General features: G+C 40.7%; 1 long non-coding RNA gene across 12 annotated transcripts in view; it reads left to right on the top strand.

Moving 5' to 3' along the window:
* Positions 1-4,531: 4,531 nt before the first annotated feature.
* LOC147374254 (uncharacterized) overlaps positions 4,532-18,712 on the top strand; it is a 100,670-nt gene continuing 86,489 nt past the window's right edge. For 11 of the 12 annotated variants that reach the window (XR_015162549.1, XR_015162559.1, XR_015162560.1 and 8 more), the window contains exon 1: positions 4,532-4,663. This is a non-coding gene — a long non-coding RNA (uncharacterized LOC147374254). Of the gene's footprint in view, positions 4,664-5,156; positions 5,299-18,712 lie in introns of all 12 variants that reach the window. The other variant, XR_015162556.1, reaches the window with a different exon arrangement.

The following is an 18,712-nucleotide window of genomic DNA, read 5'->3' on the forward strand; positions in this document are numbered from 1 at the left end:
GGTTACTGCTCGTCCACCATTTCTCTGCCTAACCTTTGCATGTACTCTATATACACACACACTCTAGTCTCTAGAGGAGCCTAAGGGAGCCTGCTAAAGCTTAAGTTCGATTATGCAAAGCTTCTGCTCACAACCTTCCCTTTGTTTTCCATTTCCTTCCAAACAAAATCTTTAGTCTTCTTTATGACCTCCAAGGCCCTACATGGTCAGGTCCTGGGAACTCCTGGCTTCATCTCCTACCACGCTTCCCTGTTCACTCCTCTTCAGACCCACTGCCTTCCTTGTGTTTCCCTAATTCCCTGGACACATTTCTGCCCCACAGCCCTTTCCTTTGGTGCTTTCTGTGCTGGGATCTTCTCCCCCTCATGACTCTCTTTCACTTCATTTAGATTTCTGCTAAAACATCACTTACTCCAAACACTTGATATAAAACTCCTCAGACTCACCTTATTTCCTCACTCTCCATCCTAAAGCAGGGTGACCATTTTAGCTTAATTCTTTGCATTTATCATCACCTGACTAATATAAATTTGTTTCCTTCTATCTCCTTCCACTAGGATATGAACTCTATGAAAGCAAGGATTTGGGCCTCTTTATCCTTTACTTTGTGGCTTCCTGGGTGGCTCAGTGGTAAAGAATCTGTCTGCCATTGCAGGAGATATGGGTTTGATCCTTGGATTGGAAAGATCCCCTGGAGAAGGAAATGGCAACCTACTGTAGTACTTGTGGCTGGAAAATCCCATGGACAGAGTAGCCCAGAGGCTACAATCCATGGAATCGTAAAGAGTTGGACACTACTTAGTGACTAGATAGTAACAACAACATCCTCCATTTTATCCTCAACATTTAGAACAGCGCTTTGCATGAAATAGGTATTGTCACATAGGTACTGCCTAGGACAGTTACTCATAGCTACAACCTGTGCTTCAGGAGATTGAACTGAAACTAGGACTAGCTGGGATACTTTTAAAAAATAATTCTATAACACTCAAATTTGTCTCTAGAATAATTCTGCAAAATAAGTGTGAATTCTTGGCCAAGACTTTTATTGTGGGTGTTACTTCTATTAAGACATAAAAAATGGCTTTGGTAGTATATTCATTGCTGCTGCTGCTGCTAAGTTGCTTCAGTCGTGTCTGACTCTGTGCGACCCCATAGATGGCAGCCCACCAGGCTCCCCTGTCCCTGGGATTCTCCAGGCAAGAACACTGGAGTGGGTTGCCATTTCCTTCTCCAATGCATGAAAGTGAAAAGTGAAAGTGAAGTCGCTCAGTCTTGTCCGACTCTTAGCGACCCCATGGACTGCAGCCTACCAGGCTCCTCCATCTGTGGGATTTTCCAGGCAAGAGTACTGGAGTGGGGTGCCATTGCCTTCTCCGGTGTATGTGTAGACAGAGAGATTTATTTTAAGGAATTGGCTCATATGATTGTGGAAGCTTGGCAAAGTAGGCTGGAAACTGAGGGAAGAGTTGTAGTTTGTGTTTCAAGGCAGTCTGCTGGCACAATTTTTTCTTTCTCAGGAGAGATCAGGCTTTGTTTTATTAAGGCTCAATTGTTTTTTTGAGGCCTTCCCACATTACAGAGGGCAATGCGCTTTACTCAAAGTCCACCAGCTTTATTGTTAATCCCACACCCAGACACACACACACAAAACTTTCACAGAAATATTTGACCAAAATCTAGGCCCAGCAAGTTGACATCACAGGTCTATAAAATTAGACCTCAGAGGTAAGTTATTCCATATATATATATTGGCTTTGTCTCTTCAATTATCTATAAGCTCCCTGGGCACATTGATTTTCAGGAGAGCAGGTGATTTATAGATGGATACAGCTCTCTTAACAGATTGACACCAGTTACTCCAATTTCATATTTCTATTTGTTCACTTGGATCTCTGATAAACTGTAATTCAGCGATCAGCTGAGGTCATCCTGCCCTTTCAAATTTAAATAAAATTGGTCTTAGTCTCTTTGTTCTGCCCTGTGGGAAGGCTAATGCTTTCCCTGGTATTTTCACGAAGGTCTTAGAGCTCACATCTCTATGGATGCATCTGCTCTGAGTTCTCACTTCTGCTAACCTATCAGTGTCACTTTTGTCTGGTCCCCATCCTTGCCTCTTTTCCACTTTTCTCTGCTAAGTGCTGACCCAGATGTGGATGATAGCCCCATTTCCTTCTTGAGAAAAGCACATAGATGGGGAACTAGTCTTTATCAAAGATTTGGGGAAAGGGTGGTTAAACCCCAACAAGGCAAGCAACTTTAAATCTACACAGCTCTAGCATTCAGCATAGCTTTTTCCTCTTTTATCTCCTACCCCCATCTTTGCTTCCTTCCATTCTCTGCTTTCCCTCACCACCAAATTTCTATTATTTCTTATTCAGAGTAGTTTAGTCTTCTAGATCACACCCTCAGAGGGCCTTATCTTCCCTCTGAGAGTGCTCTTTCAGTGTGTAGTCTTAAGTCAACAACAGCAACATTGCCTAAATGGTCTGGTGCCAGCTGTTAAATGAGTTTTTCCATCTATATTTGAAAAGGTGACATGGAAAGTTCCAAATCCAAATCTACTTCTGTCTCTGAACTTGGATCTTCATGCACCAAAATACTAAAGACTTCCTGCAGTTTTTTTGCAATTTTATCCTTCCCCTGATTCTGCAATAAGCATTACCTTTTAAAAATTGAATGTGCTTTGCAGAATTCTACCTTTATATGCTTATAAGCAGATCATGGTGTAGACTCTTTGTAAGCTGAGAAGTAGTTAATGTATCTGAGCTGATTTATAGACAGACTTTTATTACAATCATTACCTATTTAACTGTAATAGTTCTCTGCTTACATTATTTAAATCATTCTATATCCAGAATACTAGAAAGCAGAGTCTCAGTATTGAATTAGAAAATTTCAGAAACATCAAATTATAAAGTAAAGATGCTTGAATTTAAACATGCCTCAGTAAGTAAGTGGTCACTGTTTGGGTACCTCCAGCAGTATCACTAGCAATTGTTTATCAGTAAATCCCAAGACCTTAGTCTAATAGTTGCTCAAAATAGCTCTTTTTCATTGGAGTAAAAAGTGCGTTGTGTAAAGTTAAAACTGGTGGAACATCTGGATCCAGGTGGAACTTTCAGTTCCTCAGAGAATCCATTCCCTTTATTTTGCCCCCCCCCCCCCGCAAAAAAATGCATTGAAGTGTTTGTGGCAACAACAACAACACAAAAGCATTTAAGTGTCTGAGCACCAAACACTGTGTTAAGATATATATGAATTAAATAATTCACTTGTCATGACCACCCCACAAGGTAACTATTTTTATCTATATTTCAGATATGAATATGAGGTTTGAGAAAGTTTAGTGACTTGTCCAAGATCATGAGATGCTGTCACCCTCAGGTGTATCAGAGAAGCATGGTACACCTAAACAAGGTAATGGGGGCTAGTTTAATGAGGATCTGCTTGTTGAGGTGTGGGCAGGGGCAGGCAGAATCAGCGATGGAAAAGATGACCACCCCAAGGCCTCCAAAGCCAAGAGCAGGGAGCACTCCCTGCAACCAGGAGAGACCCGCAGCCACAGGAGAGGGGGTACCCAATAGACGCTGTCATCTTAGGGAGAGGAAAGCAGATACTGCCACATTGAGGCCCAAAAGAGCGAACACTGACAGAATATACTCTGAACTCTTCAAGCCCTCTGATCTGCTAGTCACAGCAGACAGTGCCTCCTTTTGTCCAAACTCAACCCTAAGGTAGAGGGCAAAGGCACCCGTGAGGTACAGTCCATAAAGGTGAAACTTTTTTAAGAGTAGAAATGTAATGAATGTAAACCCCTCTTCCTCTTGGATTGTGCGTCGTGACTTTCCCAATACATGATCCAAAAATTCCCAGGTTGTACTGTTGAGACAGGTCTACAGCTTTGTCACCAAGGCAACAAGGCTTTCATCAGGCTGTGTGTGATTTGGAGTGTAAATCTCTAACAGTAACAGCTGATGAGAGTAGACAGCAGTCATCCTGTAAGCTCTCGATTACCTGTGTTTTGGTAAAACAGGAGCACTAGGAGGCTGTGTTATGTTCTTTAAACTGAATGCTGCGTCCCCACTTCATGCTTTGAAATCTTAACCTCCAGTGTGATGATAATCAGAGGTGGGGCCTTTGGGAGGTAAGTAGCTATGAGGGTGAAGTCCTCACAAATGGGGTTAACCTTATGAAAAGACAGGAAACAGCGTGCTTCTTCTATGAGAAATTTGCAGTCTGAAACCCAGGAGAGGGCTCTCACTAGAATTTGTCCAAGCTGGCACAGTTATCTCAGACTTTTAGCCTTCAGATAACTGTGAAATCCTAGCTTGGCATGCTTCTGTATAGAGGCCTGTGGTCAGCAGCATAAATGCCCCCTAAAGATGCCCACATCTTACTCCCAAACCTGTGAATGTTTCTCACATGGCAATAGGGACTCAGCAGGTATGATTAACGTTAAGGACCTGGAGGTGTGGAGATTTGTCCGAGTTATCCATGTGAGGCCAATGTATTCGACCAAGTCTTTAAAAGCAGAGAACCATGCTCAGCTGTGGGAAACCAGAGAAATAGCAGTAGGAGGGTGTCTTGAATCACTCTTGCTGGTTTGAAAAATGGAGGAAGGAGGCCGGGAGCTGAGGAACGTGCAAAGACACTGGAAAAGGTAAGATAAGAAATTCTATTCCCGAGCCTCCTCTTGCCAGCACCTTGATTTTAGCCCAGTGACAATTATATCAGATTTATGGTCTACAGAACTGTAAGATAGTTAAGTTTGTACTGTTTTAGGTGGCTATGGTTGGTTGTTAGGCCAGAAATAGAAAAGTAATACAAGGCCCTTCATCTTTTTGTTTTGGGTTAGGAAATAAGCCTCTCGGTACATACATTTCTGGATGTGTGATGACTGACGTCAAGGTGTTCAAAAGCTCCACATGTTAATCTTTAAGCATCGATTGGAAATATTCAAATTCTAGGGTAGAAGCTGTTTTCAATTGCATACCAGCATCACTTGAGAGTAGGCTGATGATTCACACTGTTGTTGTTGTTTTTTTAATATCTGCCTCATCATTAGAAAACGTTTCATTTTGTGTGTAAGACAATCAGGGAGGGTAGTCTTTGAGAAATGGTCCCAGAACTAATAGCCTAACTCCTGGCCACAGGTAAATAGAAGAACCAAACTCCAAAAAAACACCAACTGAACCTCAAGGTCGTTGATATACAGCACGTCATTTGAGCACCAAAGTCATTGCTGGGTTGCACACACTCATGTCTATGGGTGTTCAATCTGTGTTCACCATAGAGGTAATCATCTGATGAATGTGTGTGCTTAGTCGCTCAGTCGTGTCTGACTCTTGGCGGCTCCATGGACTGTAGCCCACCAGGCTCCTTTGTCCATGGAATTCTCTGGGCAAGAATACTGGAGTGGGTTGCCATTTCCTTCTTCAAGGAATCTTCCTGACTGAGGGATTGAACCCGGATCTCCTGCATTGCAGGTGGATTCTTTACCGCTGAACTACCAGGGAAGCCAATAAAACGCTGCTGCTGCTAAGTCACTTCAGTTGTGTCCGACTCTGTGCGACCCCATAGATGGCAGCCCACCAGGTTCCCCCATCCCTGGGATTCTCAAGCAAGAACACTGGAGTGGGTTGCCATTTCCTTCACCAATGCGTGAAAGTGAAGTCGCTCAGTCATGTCTGACTCTTGGCGACCCCATGGACTGCAGCCTACCAGGCTCCTCCATCCACGGGATTCTCCAGGCAAAAGTACTGGAGTGGGTTGCCATTGCCTACTCCGAATAAAACGCTAGTGCTCCTCAGATACCAGAATATTCTAATTGCTTTATGGAGCTACATAGGAAGTGTAAAGTGAGTTGTTTAAGCCTAAGACTCCAGTGTCTGAGAGGTAAAACAGGTAAGAGGTTTGGGAAGGCCCGAATTATCCAGGTTTGAACCTCAGTTTTTCTTGTTTTGATGTATACATGAAGGTAACCCTCAGACCTTCCAGTGTACTGAAGGTAGGAACCAAGAGAAGCTCATTCTGGTGTTGCAGCAACTACAGGATCTCCAAAGCACAGTTCACACCACAGAACGAAGCTCATTTCCAGATTCTTCCCTCCTATTTGCAGGTGACACCACCTGAAAGGATGAGAGTCTGCTTTGATATTAGGCTCCCTTTGTTGTTTTTGCTTCAGACCTGATTTCTGAGTTTGAAGTTCAAGGGTTTTAGATGAAAAGAATTTTCAAGTTCATTAAGGGGTGGAGGGAGGGTCACTACACAGGAGCACCTGTTTCCAATCTAACAGTGACTGTATGCTGAGGGGCTGATTAGACAAAGGCCAGGGAAAGAAAACCAAAAAGTTGGCTGTAGAGGGATGGGGGATCCAAGTTTCACTGTGGTTGACAACTGTTTGTTTTAGGTTTGTAATCAGTTTCCCAAGGGAGAAAGGAGAAGTGTTTTACTCTTCCCCCAAGATTGTTGTAGACCCATCAGGGCCAAAAGGAGGATCCTGCAGAGAGACAGAGCAAGGACACACAATGTCACTCTCTTTACCTTTGTATCTGGCTGTTCTGTATCCTTTATCATATCCTTTAATATAAGCCCATAAATGTAAGCAAGGGTTTCCCTGAGTTCTGCGAATCATTATAGCAAATTATTGAATCTGAGAATGAAGTTGTGAGGATCACCGATTTGTAGGTGAGTTGAATAGTATGTAGGCTCCCAGGTGGTGCAGTGGTAAGGAATCCACCTGGAATTCAGGAATTCCCAGATCCTATCCCTGGGTTGGGAAGATCCCCTGGAGAAGGAAATGGCAATCACTCCAGTATTCTTGCCTGGAGATCTCATGGACAGAGGAGCCTGGCAGGCTACAGTACATGGGGTTGCAAAAGAATTGGACATGATTTAGTGACAACAATCTAAATGGAATCACACAAAGTAAACCTGTTAAGATGGGCTTTTTCCATTAGCATAGTGATCTTGATGTCCATCTAGGTTTTTGCATGTATCGGAGTTCATGCCTAATTACTGAGTAGCATTCCATTGTATGGATCTAACATTTTGTTTGACTGTTACCTGTTGAAATTGTATTCTGAGTTATTACCGTTTTGGGGCTATTAAAAATAATGTTGTGAACACTGATGTACAGGCTTTTGCATGAAATAAGTTTTTGTTAATCTGGGATAAATGCCAAGAGTGTTGTTGCTGTGAAATTTACTCCTTGATTCAATTCAATGTCTAAATCACAAAAACACAGAATTAAAAAAAAAACAACCACTTCAGTTTCTGCAAAAAGATATGATTATTTAATTTGTTTTTACAAACAAGTTTTTCTCCAGGTTTATTGTATATTTCACAAGTGAAATGAGGTTTTTAAAGTGTACAATGTGAGGAATTGATGTATCTGATAAATGTATACACTGTGAAAGAATTCCACCATCAGGTCAATTAATACATCCCTCAATACACATATTTACTTTGTTGAAAATATTTAAGTTCTACTCTCTTCGTGAAGTTCAATTAAATAATACAGTGTTAGTGACTATAGTCACCATGTGATACATTACACCCTCAGACCTTATTTATTTTATGGCTATATAACTGAAAATTTGTACCCGTTTGCAAACCTCTGCCTATTTCTCCCATCCACCAGCCCCTGGCAAGCACTTTTATGCTGTAGACTTGAGTTTGACTTTCTTTTGTGACACCATTTGGCATTCTTTGCCTGGTCTATTTCACTTTGTGTAATACCCACCAGCTTTGTCTATGATGTCACAGATGAGAGGATTTCTTTTTATAACTGAATAATATTCAGCTATTATATATGTAAATATGTGTATATTCACATATACGTATGTACATGTACATGCGTATATGTGTGCCACATTTTCTTGATTCATTTATCAGTTGCCATGCACTAAGGTTGTTTCCATACCTTGTCTATTGTGAATAATGCTGCTGTGAACATGGACGTGCAGATAGCTTTTTGAGATGATTTCACTTCCTTGGGATATATACCCAGAAATGGAATTGCTGGGATCATACAGTAGTTCTAGATAGAATTTCTTTAGGAAACTCCATACTGTTTTCCATAATGACTGTACTAGTTTACATTCCTACCAAGAGTGTACAAGGGCTTCCTTTTCTCTACAGCCTGGCTTTATCATTTTTTGATAATTGACAGCCTAACAGGTATAAGGGGATGTCACCTTGGCTTTATTCTGCATTTCCTTGATAATTAGCAATGTAGAGCACTTTTTCATGTACCTATTGGCTACCTGTATATTTTCTTTAGAAAAATGTCCATTCAGATCCTTTGTCCATTTTTAAATTGAATTACTTGACTTTTTACTATTGAACTGTATTCCTTACACATTTTGGATGTTAACTCCTTATCAGATATGTGGTTTGAATTTTTTATTGACGTATAACTCCTGAGACTCCCTTGGACTGCAAGGAGATCCAACCAGTCCATTCTAAAGGAGATCAGTCCTGGGTGTTCTTTGGAAGGAATGATGCTAAAGCTGAAACTCTAGTACTTTGGCCACCTCATGTGAAGAGTTGACTCATTGGAAAAGACTCTGATGCTGGGAGGGATTGGGGGCAGGAGGAGAAGGGGACGACAGAGGATGAAATGGCTGGATGGCATCACTGACTCGATGGACGTGGGTCTGGGTGAACTCCGGGAGTTGGTGATGGACAGGGAGGCCTGGCGTGCTGTGATTCATGGGGTCGCAAAGAGTCGGACACGACTGAGCGACTGATCTGATATGATAATTGCTTTACAATATTGTGTTTGTTTCTGCTGTACAATGAAATGAATCAGCTATATGTATACAAACATCCCCTCCCTCTTGGGTTTCCATCCTACCCCATCCCCCATACTACTCATTGGGGTCACCACAGAGCATTGAGTAGAGTTTCCTGTGCCATACAGCATATTCCCACTGGTGTCTGTTTTAATTATTCTATGCCAATCCCAATATCCCCATTCATCCCCCTTCTCCCCCAACCTGTGTCCACATATCTGTTCTCTGTCTGCATCTCTGTTCCTGCCCTGCAAATAAATTTATCTGTACCATTTTTTAGATTCCACATATATGTGCTAATATACAATATTTGTTTTTCTCTTTCTGACTTACTCCACACTGTATCACAGTCTCTAGGTCCATCCACTCTTTACAAAAGACCCAATTTCATTCCTTTTAATGGCTGAGTAATATTCCATTGTGTATACGTACCACATCTTTATACATTCATCTGTCAATGGACATGTAGATTGCTTCCATGTCCTGGCTATTGTAAATACTGCTGCAGTGAACATCGGGGTGCATGTGTCTTTTTGAATTAGGATTTTCTTTGGCTACATACCCAGTATAAGAATTGCTGTGTCATGTGTTAGTTCTATTTTTAGTTTTTTTAGGGAACCTCCATACCATTCTCCATAGAGTCTGTCAGTTTACATTCCTACCAACAGTGCAAGAGGGTCCCCTTTTCTCCATACATTCTCCAGTATTTATTGTTTGTAGATTTTTTGATGGCGGCCATTCTGACCATGCAAGGTGATACCTCTTTGTAGTTTTTTTTTTCTTTGTAATTTTTAAAAAATTATTTTAATTGGAGGCTAATTACTTTACAATATTGTAGTGGTTTTTGCCAAACATCAACATGAATCAGCCATGGGTGCACATGTGTTCCCCATCCAGAACCCCCATCCCATCCCCCAGGGTCATCCCAGTGCACCAGCCCTGAGCACTCTGTCTCATGCATCAAACCTGGACCGGCGATCTGCTTCACATATGATAATACACCCGTTTCAACGCTACCTTCTCAGATCATCCCACCCTCGCCTTCTTCCACAGAGTCCAAGACTGTTCTTTACATCTGTGTGTCTTTTGCTGTCTCACATATAGGGTCATCGTTACCATCTTTCTAAATTCCATATTGCATTTCTCTAACGATTAATGATGTTGAGCATCTTTTTATGTGTTTGTTGACCATCTATATATGTCTTTTTTGGAGAAATGTATATTTAGGTCTTCTGCCCATTTTTCATTGGGTTGTTTGTTTTTTTGGATATTCGGTTGCATGAGCCGTTTGTATTTTGGAGATTAATCTTTATTATTTGCTTTGTTTGCAAATATTTTCTCCCATTCTGAGGGTTGTCTTCTCGTCTTATGGTTTCTTTTGCTATGCAAAAGCTTTTAAGTATAATTAGGTCCGTTTGTTTTATTTCTGTTTTTATTTTCTTTAGAAGGTGGGTCAAAAAAGATTTTGATTCAATTTATGTCAAAAAGTGTTCTTACTGTGTTTTCCTTTAAGAGTTTTATAGTGTCTGGTCTTACATTCAGGTCTTTAATCCATTTTGAATTTATTTTTGTGTATGGTGTTAGGGAGCTTTCTAATTTCTTTCTTTTACCTTAGCTGTCCAATAACCCTTAATGAAGAGGCTTTCTCCATTGTACATTCTCACCTTCTCTGTTATAGATTAGTTGGTCATATGTGCATAGGTTTATCTCTGGGTTTGCTATTGGAAATATTTTCTTCCATTTCTTGGTCATCTGTTCATTTTGTTGATGGTTTCCTTTGCTGGGCAGAAACTTTTAAATCTGATGTAGTCCTACTTTGGTGATTTTGCTTTTGTAAACTTTGCCTTTTTTTAACTTTTTTTTACTTTTGGCTGTGCTGGGTCTTTTTTGTGGTGTGAGGGCTTCTGTTGCAGTGTTGTTGAGGAGCACAGGCTCCAGACATGGGCATCTGTTGTGGCACACAAGCTTCAGTTGTTGTAGCACGCTGGCTCAGCAGTTGCAGCTCACGGGCTCTAGGATGTGAGCTCAGTAGTTGTGGCACATGGGCTCCATTGCTCCGCAGCACATGGAATATTCTGGGACTAGGGATTGAATCTGTGCACCCTGCATTGGCAGGTGGATTCTTATCCACTGCGCCACTAAGGAAGCCCTGACCATCTATATCTGTGGTTATTTCTGGCCTCTCTATCCTATTCCATCAGTCTGTGTGTCAGTTTTTATGCCAGTACTATGCTGTTTTGATCACTGTGTGTGTGTTAGTCACTCAGTTGTGTCTGACTCTTTGCAACTCTGTGGACTGTTACCCACCAGGTTCCTCTGTCCATAGGATTCTCCAGGCAAGAGTACTGGAGAACTGTGCAACTATTCCCTTCTCCAAGGGATCTTCCCGACCCCAGGATGGAACCCAGGTCTCCCACATTACATGCAAATTCTTTACCATCTGAGCCACCATCACTGTAGCTTTGAAAAGTAGAAATCAAGGTGTGATACCTTTAGCTTTGTTCCTCATTCTCAGTATTCCTCCAGCTATTTTGATTCTTTTGTGATTCCATACAAGTTTTAGAATTGTTTTGTTTATTTCTATGAAAAATACTGATGGAATTTTGATAGGAATTGCATTGAATCTGTAGGTGGCTTTGAGTATATGGACATTTTAGCACTATTAATTATTCCACTCCACCAGCACAGAACATCTTTTCATTTACTTTTGTCTTCTTCAATTTCTTTCATCATTTATAATTTTCATAGCACAGATATTTTACCTCTTTGGTTAAATTTATTCATAGGTATTGTTTTTGATGCTACTGTAAATGGAATTGTTTTCTTCTCTTTCTGTTTGGTGGTGGTATATAGAAATGCAAGTGATGTTAAATTGATTTGGTGTTCAGCAATTTTATTAAATTTATTAGTTCTGACAGGTGTTTTTGGCATTGTCTTTTGAGTTTTCTGATTAAATCTCATGTAATCTGCAAATAGAGACAATTTTACTTTTTCTTTTCCCATTTGAGTGCCTTTTATTTCCTTATCTTGCCTAATTGCTCTGGCTGAGACTCCCAGTACTATACTGAATAAAAGTGATGAGAGTGGTTACCTCGATCTTGTTACTTGTCTTGAAAGTTTTCAGCATTTTATCATTAAGTATAATGTTAGCCATGGATTTATATATGGTCTTTACTATGTTGTAGTAAGTTCCTCTATACCTAGTTTATTGAGAGTTTTTATCATCAATGAATGTTAAATTTTGTCAAATGCTTTTTCTGCATCTATTGAGAGGATTATATGACTTTTATCCTTTGTTATGTTGATATGATATATCACATTTATTGATTTTCAGATGCTGAGTTATCCTTGCATTCTCTGGAATAAATCATGGTGTATGATTCTTTTAATGTATTGTTGAATTCAGTTCACCAGTATTTGTTGAGGATTTTTGCATGGTCAAATATAACCAGAGCTTCCACTTGAAAACAAAGTTAGGAATAGGTGTGCATGATCCATCTAGGGTAGGTATGTTTAAATTTAAAGTATTAATTATTTTTTAAAAATTAGGCCTGACACTTTTTACATTTGTCCTAGGGTCAAGTTAGCAATGATATTTGTTTTAAAATCATGCACCACAGTAAAAAAAAAAAAAAAAAAAAAAGATGGTAAGATACTTTTTAGCTTTCCCTTTCACAATTTTTGCTATATATGTGAAACTAGCTCTTTAAAACAACTCAGAGTTTAAACGTAATTTATAAAGCTCTAAATCACTACTATAAACTGGATAACATTATTGCTTGTCATGAGTAAAATATAAATGCAAATAAAGACTGTTGTTAAATTCCAGCTGGTTACCATTACTTCCCAATTTTTTGTTGTTGTTGTTGGAGATATTATCAGTACCAGAAAGATTTTAAAGATTTAATAACACCAAACTGAGACTTGGTGAAAATTAAAAGAATTTTGAATATTAAGAAAACTGAAAAAGAATAGAAAAAACATTTCCTTATAATTGTTCAACATATACATAATGCAGTTGCTGTGGCACCACCTAAAACCACCAGAAGTATCAAACAGCTGTGACGCAACTAATATTGCACATCTTCCTCCACTAAGATTCATGTAGAAAATCTGATTTATGAGAAGATTTAGCTATGGAATAGGAGTAAAAAAATTCTTTATTTCACTAAAAGCTAGCCTAGATAACATCTTTGGGATCATCCCAGTTGATCTGTTTTGCTGTATTTCTGCAAACATTTGTATTGTGTATCCCTTGATCCGTTGACTTATATCTTACCACAGCATCTGCCTTCTACTCTTCAAAGCTGAGTTCATCCTCCTTTGCAAAACTTCTTTGGCTCAATAAGATATCTAGGCACCCAAGCCTGGAGCATCATCCTGGGGGTGGCAAGCAAAACCTGAGGTGTGCACTAGGTGATGCTCCCAGGATTACACATCAGCAGGAACACACCTTGACCTCAAAGGTGAGAAGAGATCCAAACCCAGGCAGTCCTTCCCTACCACTGACCAATGTGTCAAGCCAACAACCAGGTACTTGCAACATGAGAAAGATGGAAATCACAAGGCATCATGACAAGTGCAAAAACTTTCAAAGGTTTGAACAGCAGACTTTTGTGAGAATTGATCACATTGTCGTTACCCTGCAGGGAAAGCTTGGCAGATTCACCTTATTCCTGATGAGCCCTGCAGTTGCTCCCCAAGGTACATTAACCGGGGCTGCAGGTAGCAATCTCTTGAGGACTTTTAAATGCCCACAGCCAGCCTCATTCCTAAGTACTGTGTTTTAACTGGTGTGTGGTAGTTGCAGATGTATTTACAAAGAGCTCCCCAAGTGGCTGTGAAGTGCAGTCAGGGTTGAGAGCCAAGAAGACCTCCTCCTTAGCAGACAGTGTCCACCCATGGAACTTGAGCAGCAGTCAAGGACCCTGGACTGGATGAAGGATGGGAGGGTGAAGCAGGCACCTCCAGGGTTAGATGCCAAGACTGTGCTGGTGGTTGCAGCAGGCCAGCTGTGCTGTCTACCGGGAAATAGGCAGCCTAGATTTCTGGGCCAGAGGTTATCACTGTAATAACTGGTAAAATAACATTAGAAAGAAAATGGCTTTTAAAAATTCCCATAAAAATTTTACCTTAGGTTAATAAATTAAAGATCTATTTGTTTACCTTGAAGCATCTTGATCTCTGCAGTTCACATCTCATGACTGGAGAAGTCATCAGTTTACCTAGTTAGTACCATCTTTTCTTCATTTTTTCAATGTGCCTAGTTTTTTGTGATTTTGTTTGTTTTCTTTCTTTGTTTTTAAATATATTTTAGCTGAAGTATAGTTGATTTACAATATGTGTTAGTATTAGGTGTACAGCAAAGAGATTCAGATATATATATCCTTTTTCTGACTTTTTTCTACATATAGGTTATTACCTACAGGTAGATTCTTGTTTAATTGCCTGTTGCTTTAAGCTAAGGTTATAATATGTGGACTTTTGAAGGTGGGATGAGATCCATGTTATCTAGAAGCAGACACTTCTCCAGCTATACTCTGTGTAATTTCTCATTTTCAAATGGCTGGTTACATAAAGTGGTGCTACTCAAACAGTATTTATGAATGAAATAGGGTAGGTAGAACATTGAATTTCAGCTGATTTCAAACATTTATTTAATAAAAAAGTATCATTTATTCAGATTCATAGATTAAAAATAAGTAAAATGACTTGATAGAGTCACCCCCATCTTCCTTTGTTAGTGCCAGCAGAGGCATCATAGTGTCATTTGAAATTCTGGCAGGATCTGCACATCCTCTCCTCCCACAGGTTAGAGCTCCATGTGCTGATTCTGAGTGACAGGAACAAATGTCATTCCAATCACCCTCTCTGCAGGAGGAGGACTCCTGGGTGTGATGCTGGTCTTCTCCCTTGCTGGGGTATTGCAAAGCTTAATTAATGTTTGCAAAACACTTGGAGGACCTTCTATAGAAATCACTATGTAACTGCAAAAAATTACTGTGAGGGAAAATGCTAGTAAAATTTACTGGGAGAGGAAGGGAGTTTAATTGATAAATCTTATGCTTTACTTTGAAAATTATGTCAGACAGAAGCAAATCGATTTTATAAGCACCCAGGAATAAAGGGAGTTATCAAGAATAGTGGTCTATAAATTCAAGGTATTAAGTGTCATGGCTCAGTTTAATTTTGTTTAAATTCATAATATTAGTACAAACCTAACCACCTCCATTAAAACCATTTGTTACAGAGATTAAGATCTGCTGTTTGTTTGTTATCTGTCTCCTAAAAGAGCCCTTGTGAATGAAGATCTTTAGTTTTCTGTGAAGCTGAACCAGGAAACACACCCCAACCACCAAGATCATAATTGGATTTACTTTGAGGTCTTCCCTTCTCCACATGTCTTTTGAATGCCTGTCAGTGCTGCCTATTTGTGTTTGATTACTTCTTGGGAAACTTCAGCAACATCATAAGCATTTTATTAGTTTTTTTTTTTTTTTTGGAAACAGAACATCTGAGCTGAACTTGTTTAGTAACACAATTTCATAACCATATAACTCATAGTGGTTTCTCTACCTCCTGCCCCACCCCCCCGGCCCCTCCCCCCGCAGTCCATCTTATGCTATGAGGTTAATCTTATCTATTGATTCTCATTTCAGGGCTTATGGATTAAGTAGAATAATTATTTGAGCTAATTCATAGAAGCCAAGGTTTGCAAACCCTTGTTACTGTGTGGCTCAGGGCTTGAATGGCCAGATGCTAAGCAGCCAAATTCAGAACTGTGCTTTCTCATGGGTCCAAAGCCAAGTCAGCTTACACCCCAACCTGCAGGAGCTGGAGTCTAGATCCCAAAGGCCATCCCTTGTCCAGGCTGTGAGACAATACCCCAACTGTTAGGAGAGCAGATGGGCTGCTGCAGCAATGCAGGATTTACCAACATCTTTCTTTACCCAGGAAGAGGTGCTGATCCAAGACATTGCTAGAATGGATTGGAAGCTGTGACCAGGAATGAAATGGAGGGGATTGAAAAGATAAGGTTCTCCAAGAGAACAGGCAAAAATATGGTAATGATTTAGTTAGGTCTCAGGTATGAACAAGTCTCAAGGTAAGATGTAGGAACTAGAGACCCCTGGTCGTCCAACTAAGGCATGATGCTTGGACTGGGATCCAGAGAACACAGGGATGACGTCAAAGATGAAAGTGTTGCCAAACTGAACTTCATTCTCCTTGCCTGCCTCATTGTCAAGCTGATTTATGGACACTAGGTTATAGTGGAGGAAACTACAGTGTTTGCTGCAGGTACCAAGCAAGGAGAATAGCAGCTCATATTCAAAAGACCCAAGCTCTTTGATGGCCTTCAAGGAAGAGTTTTTAAAGGTAACCTTAGGGCTGAGGGATACATGGTTGGTGGTGAAGCAACAGAGTGGTATTCCAGGAGTCTTGATAATCAACTTTCTGGTTCCAAGCAGTCTGGGGTTTATGTTTGTGGTCAGCATGTAGCCACCATCCTCCACCTGGGCCGCTGTCTTAGTTTCTCAGAACAACTCAAAGATATGAGTCAGATTGTTAGGTATGGTCCTTGAGGAAAGCTAGGATTGTCTTCTTGCTGATCTAGTATAATTACTTCTCTTGAGAAAAAGGTTAATCATTAACTCTGTAGGGAGTTCAGTTTTAGAGGGGACTCAGGCTTCCCCTGTGGCTTAGCTGGTAAAGAATCCATCTGCAATGTGGGAGACCTGGGTTCAATCCCTGGGTTGGGAAGATCCCCTGGAGAAGGGAAATGTCACCCTCTCCAGTATTCTGGCCTGGAGAATTCCATGGACTGTATAATTCATGGGGTTGCAAAGAGTCAGACACAATTGAGCGACTTTCACTTTCTTTTCAGTTTCAAAAGCAAGGAACAGGGGCCAGAGGCAAGTTTTTCTGAGAGGGCAAGTGGTGGCAGCTGACTTGTGTATACCATTGTTCTACAGCACTCATCTGATCAGGTCTCACTTCTGCTTACAAACCTTGAGTACCTCTGTTCCCGGTGAATTTGGGCTCTTGATGTCTCATCACAGCAACAGTTCAGTGAGAGATAAAGTTATAGGTAAGAAGTGGATTTAAAGAGAAACACACACCACAGGCATACTGTGGGGCCATCTTACAAGGTGAGAGAGAGGCCCAAAATATGGTATGGTTAATTTTTATGGGCTGAGTAATTTTACAGGCTAATTAGTGGGTGAATTATTCCAATTATTTTGGGGAAGGGGTGGAGATTTCCAGGAATTGGGCCACCATCCATTTTATGGTCTTTGGTTGGCCTTGGAACTGTCATGGTGCTTGCGGGTGTGTCATTTAGAGTGCTAATGTATTACAGTCCACCGGAAGTCAAATCTTCCACTATCTTGAATCTAATTGGTTCCAAGCAGTTTTTGTTATGTCCTATGGATATGTCATTCTTTTAAAGGTTGAATCCTGCACACTTCCCTCTTGATTATCCTCTTTATCTAATCCTTTTAAGGATTAGATAGGATCTATCTTTATCCTTTTATCTAATAATTATCCCTATTATCTTGATTATCTTCACCTTGATTATCCTCTGTGGTACAACCAGGACTTCAAATCTGACAATCCTGAACTTTATCATGGCTTCCCAGGTGGTGCAATGGTAAAAAAAAATCTGCCTGCCAATGCAGGAGATGTGATTCAATCCCTAGGTCAGGAAGATTCCCTGGAGAAGGAAATGGCAACCAATTCCAGTGGTCTTGGGCTTCCCTCATAGCTCAGTTGATAAAGAATCCACCTGCAATGCAGGAGATCCTGGTTTGATTCCTGGGTCAGGAAGATCCCCTGGAGAAGGAAAGGCTACCCACTCCAGTATTCTGGCCTGGAGAATTCCATGGGCTGTATAGTCCATGGGGTCGCAAAGAGTCAGGCACGCCTGAGCAACTTTCACTTTCATCAGTGGTCTTGCCTGGACAATTCCATAGACAGAAGAGCCTGATGGGCTACAGTCCATGGGGTCACAAAGGGTTGGACATGACTGAGTGCATACATGCACACACATACACACACCACATATGCTACAAGATGCAGCAGTGGTAGAGAAACCACCCTTCTATTCTTGTGATCCCTCTGTGCTCTGAGGAAAGACTGAGGGACCAGCCTGACCTTGCCTGTTCCCAGATAAGACCCACCGTTCCTCAGTGACTTGCCTGTTTCATAAAACCTTCAGTTTTCTCCCTTTCTGAGACTGTCCTCATTAATGAATGTTCTCTCTATTGCAGTTGCCTGAATAAATCACTTCCTTAAGTGCTGGATGCATTTTCTTTCACAAGTCCAAACTCCTTAGAAGTTCCCAGAAGGCCCTTCATAGTCCAAGTCCAGATTCCCCTTTTGCTACTCTTCCAACAAGCCTAACCTCCAGCCCCATAGTCTACTTGCATCTGACTATTAGCACCATGTTCTCCTGGGTCTCTCTGAATAAGCTACACCATCTGTGCAGAACTCCTTGCCCACCTCGTCTTCCAGCTAGTCCCATAGCATTGCTTAGGACTGAAATGAGCTCTTCCCTTCTTTGGGAAATCTTCCTCGACCCCCTCCACAACTCAGCATTTTGTTTACCTACATCAGAGTACTTACCACACTATTTTGGGCATACTGTGTTACAAGTCCTCCATTTACTTACCTTAAAATGGATAAAACAGTATTAGACTCAGATATGTAGTGGCTGATGAGAAACAACTCTGTAAATGTTTGCTGGAAAAAAATCTGCCTGATTAATGATCACAGGTGTAAAGTGGACTGCCTATGACAGTAACCACCTCTGTGCTGTTTATGTGAGAATGAGCATTGCTGCTGCTCTGATTTGATTGATGACTTCTCACCCAGATGAGAAACCCTAATTAAATGTCAAAAGGGACTAACTT

This window comes from Bos grunniens, chromosome 4, assembly GCF_055505025.1.
Source record: "Bos grunniens cultivar Pamir isolate PY7600 chromosome 4, Bosgru_T2T1.0, whole genome shotgun sequence".
Classification (NCBI taxonomy): Eukaryota; Metazoa; Chordata; class Mammalia; order Artiodactyla; family Bovidae; genus Bos; species Bos grunniens.